General features: G+C 45.1%; 1 long non-coding RNA gene across 1 annotated transcript; it reads left to right on the top strand.

Moving 5' to 3' along the window:
- Positions 1-748: 748 nt before the first annotated feature.
- LOC115202740 (uncharacterized) lies at positions 749-2,394 on the top strand. Its single transcript, XR_003880040.1, has 2 exons — positions 749-816; positions 2,269-2,394. It is a non-coding gene; the product is annotated as an uncharacterized LOC115202740 (long non-coding RNA).
- Positions 2,395-7,642: the final 5,248 nt, after the last annotated feature.

Raw genomic sequence — 7,642 nt, 5'->3', positions numbered from 1 at the left:
CTGATGGAAGAATGTTCTGAGGAGCTTCCACCAGACACCATTGCCGCCACAATACAAGCAGTTGAGGTACAGAAAGAGGCTGTTGTACCTTGGTCACTTTCAGCTGCATCTATGTCAGTATCAGCTGAAGGTGAGACAACCACTGCAACAATCAGCTCGATCCCAAAAGATGGGATAAGAGAAGCACAAGAATCTGATCTGGTCATCCGTCCTGTGCTCAATTTCAAACTGTCTGGTTCCAAACCGCCAGTTAAAGAGCAAAAGGAATCCAGTCCAAAGACAAAATGCCTATTCAGAGAATGGGACAAATTGACAATGATGGCATTCTGTACAGAATCACTACAGCCCACAAGCAGTTAGTTCTACCAGAGCAGTACAAAGGTAAAGTAATGGAAGAGTTGCACAATAACATGGGACACCAAGGTACTGACCGCACTCTATCACTAGTACGTGACCGCTTCTTCTGGCCATATATGCAATCTGACATCGAGCACTATGTGACTAAAACTTGTAGCTGTGTCAAGCAGAAAAAGCCAGCCCATGAAACAAGAGCTCCTCTGACCAACATTGTGACGACACAGCCATTTGAACTGGTATGTATAGACTTCCTTCATCTCGACAGATGCAAAGGGGATATGAGTACATCCTCGTGATTGTTGATCATTTTACACGTTTTACTCAAGCCTATGCCACCACATCAAAGTCAGGTAAAACTGCTGCAAATCTCATCTTCAATGACTTTGCCCTGAAGTTTGGGTTCCCGTCCCGCATCCACCATGACCAAGGGGGAGAATTTGAAAATCAGTTGTTCCATCAGTTAACCTCTTATGACTAGGGGGCAGTATTTTCACGGCTGGATAAAAAACATACCCGATTTAATCTGATTATTAGTCCTGCCCAGAAACTAGAATATGCATATAATTATTAGCTTTGGATAGAAAACACTCCAAAGTTTCTAAAACTGTTTGAATGGTGTCTGTGAGTATAACAGAACCCCTCTTGCAGGCAAAAACCTGAGAAGGTTCTGTTCAGGAAGTACCCTGTCTGAACATTTCTTGCCCTTGTTGATTCTCTCTATCTATTACAAAGGATCTCTGCTCTTACGTGACACTTCCCACGTCTCCAATGGGCTCTCAGAGCCCAGGAAAAACAGGAATGACGTAATTCAAAGCCCTGGCTGAAGCACACGAGAGCAAAAGCTAAGTGGGCAATCAGTGGAGAATTGCTTAGGCTCGCGACCTGCCCCGCCCCCGTCTTTCGGTTTTTCCCTCAGTTTACAGACATGCAGATTCCCGGTTGGAATATTATCGCTTTTCTACGAGATAAATTGCATAAAAATTGGTTTTAAACAGCGGTTGACATGCTTCGAAGTACGGTAATGGAATATTTAGAATTTTTTTGTCACGTTCTGTGCCATGCGCACGACCGTGATTTACCATTGGGATAGTGTCTAGAACGCACAAACAAAACGTCGTTGATGGAACATAACGATGGATTATTTGGGACCAAACCAACATTTGTTATTGAAGTAGAAGTCCTGGGAGTGCATTCTGACGAAGAACAGGAAAGGTAAGACCATTTTTCTTATAGGAAATGTGATTTTGGTGAAGGCTAAACTGGTTGGGTGTCTAAATAGCTAGCCCTGTGATGCCGGGCTATGTACTTAGAATATTGCAAAATGTGCTTCATCCGAAAAGCTATTTTAAAATCGGACATATTGAGTGCATAGAGGAGTTCTGTATCTATAATTCTTAAAATAATTGTTATGCTTTTTGTGAACGTTTATCATGAGTAATTTAGTAAATTCACCGGAAGTGTTCGGTGGGAATGCTAGTTCTGAACGTCACATGCTAATGTAAAAAGCTGGTTTTTGATATAAATATGAACTTGATTGAACAGACATGCATGTATTGTATAACATAATGTCCTAGGTGTGTCATCTGATGAAGATAATCAAAGGTTAGTGCTGCATTTAGCTGTGGTTTTGTTTTTTGTGACATTATATGCTAGCTTGAAAAATGGGTGTCTGATTATTTCTGGCTGGGTACTCTGCTGACATAATCTAATGTTTTGCTTTCGCTGTAAAGCCTTTTTGAAATCGGACAGTGTGGTTAGATTAACGAGAGTCTTGTCTTTAAATAGCTGTAAATTAGTCATATGTTTGAAAAGTGGAAGTTTTCGGATTTTAGAGGAGTTTGTATTTCGCGCCCCGCCCATCATTGGATATTGGAGCAGACGTTCCGCTAGCAGAACATCTAGATGTAAGAGGTTAAAGAAACTCAGTGGCATGGCGGGGTCCAGAACAACACCCTACCACCCGATGGGGAACGGTCAAGTGGAACGCATGAACAGAACAGTGTTGCAAATGTTAAAGACACTAACTGAGACACAAAAGTCAAACTGAACAAACTGGTTTATGCCTATAACTGCACCCGTTGCGAAGTGACTGGCTATTCACCATTTTATCTTCTGTTTGGGAGATCACCCAGGCTTCCAGTTGATATGCTCTTTGGATTGTGCACAGAGGCAGGTTCCAGTAACCAGCGAGACTATGTGGAGAACTGGAAACGAGGGATGGAAGAAGCATACGCCATTGCAAATGAAAATGCTCAGAAAGCCGCTGAAAGAAGTAAGAAGTACTATGACACTAAAGTTAGGAGTTCAGTGCTACAGCCTGGCGAGCGAGTTCTGATTAAAAACCTGACACCAAGAGGAGAACCAGGAAAACTCTGTAACTATTGGGAAGATACAATTCACACAGTAGTGAAACAAATGGGTTCAGACCTGCCGATTTTTGAATTGAGACCTGAAAAGGGTAGGGGACGCTCCAGGGTCCTGCACAGAAACCTGCTCATGTCCTGTGACCACTTACCTTTTGAGACACAACCAGAAATGACCAAAAAGGAGACATCAGCCTGAATCAGAGCCTCTAGATTCTGATGAAGACAGCGGGGATGAATATGACCTTCATCATGAGCCGCTACAGGTTCCCATATATCCTACAGTACCTGAGGAGAGGAATGCTGAACCAGCGAGAGAGTGGGAACACAGGCCCCCACCAGTGAAACAGACAGTTGCAGTGCCAGTCCCTGATACGCTACCAGCACAGCCTCTTGTTGAAAAGCGGCTGGAGGAGACAACAACAGTTAAAGGTCTGCCTGCTGAGGAGCTGAACTTGCCTGCTGAAAATTTGCCTGATAATCGTTCACCAAGTGCCTTTCCTTCATTAACTGCTGCTGCTGAACCTGAGGAACCAGCCTACCAGCTGCCACAAAGAGAGAGACACCCTCCAAGACGTATCACCTATGATCAGCTTGGTATCCCTTCCTACTACAGTATTCAGCCACATCCACAGTTGTTCCCTGTCTACTCTGCACCAGGAATGGTTCCATGGCTGCCATCACTACAGCAATGTTACTTTCAGCCACCTTACATGTATGGGCTTCAGCAAACATGAGGCTACAGAGTTGACATGTTTGACCATGGACTACTGACTGATTTCACAGACTGTCACAAGAGACAATTTGCAGACTATGCATATAGATCATTAAAATTGATGGACTGTTGATCAATAGTATGAGAAAAGACTGCTTATGGACTGTTTATACAGCTGGTCAACAGATATGGACTGTGAAAATAACTTGTTTGTTATATTTGACCTGTGACCCTTGACCTCTGCTCAAGTACTACCTTACAGAAGAGGATTTCCTAGGTCCAGTGCATACAGACTGTTGAAGACAATGTTGGTAATGTTGGGACAACATTTATTTTGTCGGGGAGAGTGTGACAGGTTACTCATAGCCTGTTATACATTAAAAAAGTATTAGTAAGTTCATAGTATGTGAGGATCTTAAAACATCTAAGGTTAAAAAGATCATGCATTCTGTATTAGTTGATAGAGATTGATAACATTCATATAATTGTGTTAAAAACTTCAAATCCATCAAGCGTACAAAGGGTAAGAATTGTAAAAGGAATGTGTAAACGTTATATTGATTACTTTATTTTGTGGTGCCTAATTGAAGGGGAAAAGTGTTCATCTGTGATCTACTAAATGCTCTTAATCTATGAGCCTGAGATTGATTGCTCTGGTCTCCACCCAAGTTCGCGGGGAAATCGTGGTCTTTTCCTTATTGCAGTAAAAGTTCTCAGTGAGGAAACAATACCGTATCACTCTCGTGATTATTTCTCCCCTTTTTCAGGTACGTTATTGATGATAAAACAGAGTAATTTAAATGTAATAACTCGCTAACATGTCAAGAGTGTTTAAGGTGTATCTTAGTAACATCTTGAGGAAGTTAGAGTTAAGTTTGCTGAGAGTAATATGAGCCCTGCTCGGTTGCAGCGAAGGCTAGCTTCGTACTGAGAGTAGCTGCCATTTTATGTCGATCGTGAATGAACATGTGCGTTGTTAATAAGATATTTTGCGGTGTTATTTGTATAATGGTTTTTCAAACACTTTATTGACTGTTGATAAATTGAGTTATGGTTTACTGAGTTAAAGCTTTGTGCTTGACAGTTATATTGAAATGAGTGTATGTTTCATTGAATTACAGAGTATGCTGTTGTGGCTTGAATAAGCCTTGTACCCTACAACACTAGCTCTTTCCTGTAGATCTGTTGTTTTGTAAAATGTGTTACTTTTGTAAAATGTGTTACTTTTGTAAAATGTGTTACTTTGGTAAAATGATTGCAGTAAAAGTTCTCAGTGAGGAAACAATACCGTATCACTCTCATGATTATTTCTCCCCTTTTTCAGGGGTGTAACATCTGCAGCCGATGTGAGACCTTTAAACAGGTCAACATTCAAAAGGCTGCAGGGCCAGACGGATTACCAGGACGTGTACTCTGAGCATGCGCTAACCAGCTGGCAAGTGTCTTCACTGACATTTTCAACCTCTCCCTGTCCGAGTCTGTAATACCAACATGTTTCAAGCAGACCACTATAGTCCCTGTGCCCAAGAACACTAAGGTAACCTGCCTAAATGACTACTGACCCGTAGCACTCACGTCTGCAGCCATGAAGAGCTTTGAAAGGCTGGTCGTGGCTCACATCAACACCATTATCCCAGGAACCCTAGACCCACTCCAATTTGAAGACCGCCCCAACAGATCCACAGATGATGCAATCTCTATTGCACTCCACACTGCCCTTTCCCACTTGGACAAAAGGAACACCTATGTGAGAATGCTATTCATTGACTACAGCTCAGCGTTCAACACCGTAGTGCCCACGATGCTCATCAATAAGCTAAGGACCCTGGGACTAAACACCTCCCTCTGCAACTGGATCCTGGACTTCCCGACGGGCCGCCCCCAGGTGGTAAGGGTAGGTAACAACACATTCGCCACGCTGATCCTCAACACAGGGCTCAGTCCCCTCCTGTACTCCCTGTTCACTCATGACTGCATGGCTAGGCACGATTCCAACACCATCATTAAGTTTGCCGATGACACAGCAGTGGTAGGCCTGATCAGCGACAATGATGAGACAGCCTATAGGGAGGAGGTCAGAGACATGGCCGTGTGGTGCCAGGACAACAACCTCTCCCTCAACGTGATCAAGACAAAGTAGATGATTGCGGACTACAGGAAAAAGAGGACCGAGCACTCCCCCATTTTCATCAACGGGGCTGTAGTGGAGCAGGTTGAGAGCTTCAAGTTCCTTGGTGTCCACATCACCAACAAACTAACATGGTCCAAGCACACCAAGACAGTCGTGAAGAGGGCACGACAAAACCTATTCCCCCTCAGGAGATTTGGCATGGGTCCTCAGATACACAAAGGTTCTACAGCTGCACCATCGAGAGCATCCTGACTGGTTGCATCACTGTCTGGTTTGGCAACTGCTCGGTCTCCAACCGCAAGATACTACAGAGGGTAGTGAGTACGGCCCAGTACATCACTGGGGCAAAGCTTCCTGCCATCCAGGACCTCTATACCAGGCGGTGTCAGAGGAAGGCCCTAAAAATTGTGAAAGACTCCAGCCACCCTAGTCATAGACTGTTCTCTCTGCTATCGCACGGCAAGCGGTACCGGAGTGCCAAGAGGCTTCTAGGTCCAAGAGGCTTCTAAACAGCTTCTACCCCCAAGCCGTAAGACTCCTGAACATCTAATCAAATGGCTACCCAGACTATTTGCAGTGCCCCCCCCCCTTTTACACCGCTGCTATTCTCTGTTGTTGTCATCTTTGCATAGTCAGTTTAATAACTCTACCCACATGTACATATTACCTCAACTTACCGGTGTTCCCTGCACATTGACTCTGTACTGGTTCCCCACTGTATATAGTTCTGATATTGTTATTTTAATACTTCTCTTTAATTACTTGTTACTTTTATCTCATTCTTATGTGTATTTTTTTTACATTATTATACACTGCTCAAAAAAATTAAGGGAACACTTAAACAACACAATGTAACTCCAAGTCAATCACACTTCTGTGAAATCAAACTGTCCACTTAGGAAGCAACACTGATTAACAATACATTTCACATGCTGTTGTGCAAATGGAATAGACAACAGGTGGAAATTATTGGCAATTAGCAAGACACCCCCAATAAAGGAGTGGTTCTGCAGGTGGTGACCACAGACCACTTCTCAGTTCCTATGCTTCCTGGCTGATGTTTTGGCCACTTTTGAATGCTGGCGGTGCTTTCACTCTAGTGGTAGCATGAGACGGAGTCTACAACCCACACAAGTGGCTCAGGTAGTGCAGCTCATCCAGGATGGCACATCAATGCGAACTGTGGCAAGAAGGTTTGCTGTGTCTGTCAGCGTAGTGTCCAGAGCATGGAGGCGCTACCAGGAGACAGGCCAGTACATCAGGAGACATGGAGGAGGCCGTAGGAGGGCAACAACCCAGCAGCAGGACCGCTACCTCCGCCTTTGTGCAAGGAGGAGCAGGAGGAGCACTGCCAGAGCCCTGCAAAATGACCTCCAGCAGGCCACAAATGTGCATGTGTCTGCTCAAACGGTCAGAAACAGACTCCATGAGGGTGGTATGAGGGCCCGACGTCCACAGGTGGGGGTTGTGCTTACAGCCCAACACCGTGCAGGACGTTTGGCATTTGCCAGAGAACACTAAGATTGGCACTGGCGCCCTGTGCTCTTCACAGATGAAAGCAGGTTCACACTGAGCACATGTGACAGACGTGACAGAGTCTAGAGACGCCGTGGAGAACGTTCTGCTGCCTGCGACATCCTCCAGCATGACCGGTTTGGCGGTGGGTCAGTCATGGTGTGGGGTGGCATTTCTTTGGGGGGCCGCACAGCCCTCCATGTGCTCGCCAGAGGTAGCCTGACTGCCATTAGGTACCGAGATGAGATCCTCAGACCCCTTGTGAGACCGTATGCTGGTGTGGTTGGGCCTGGGTTCCTCCTAATGCAAGACAATGCTAGACCTCATGTGGCTGGAGTGTGTCAGCAGTTCCTGCAAGAGGAAGGCATTGATGCTATGGACTGGCCCGCCCGTTCCCCAGACCTGAATCCAATTGAGCACATCTGGGACATCATGTCTCGCTCCATCCACCAACGCCACGTTGCACCACAGACTGTCCAGGAGTTGGCGGATGCTTTAGTCCAGGTCTGGGAGGAGATCCCTCAGGAGACCATCCGCCACCTCATCAGGAGCATGCCCAGA

This window comes from Salmo trutta, chromosome 12, assembly GCF_901001165.1.
Source record: "Salmo trutta chromosome 12, fSalTru1.1, whole genome shotgun sequence".
Classification (NCBI taxonomy): Eukaryota; Metazoa; Chordata; class Actinopteri; order Salmoniformes; family Salmonidae; genus Salmo; species Salmo trutta.
This window is presented reverse-complemented; position numbering and strand designations above follow the sequence as displayed.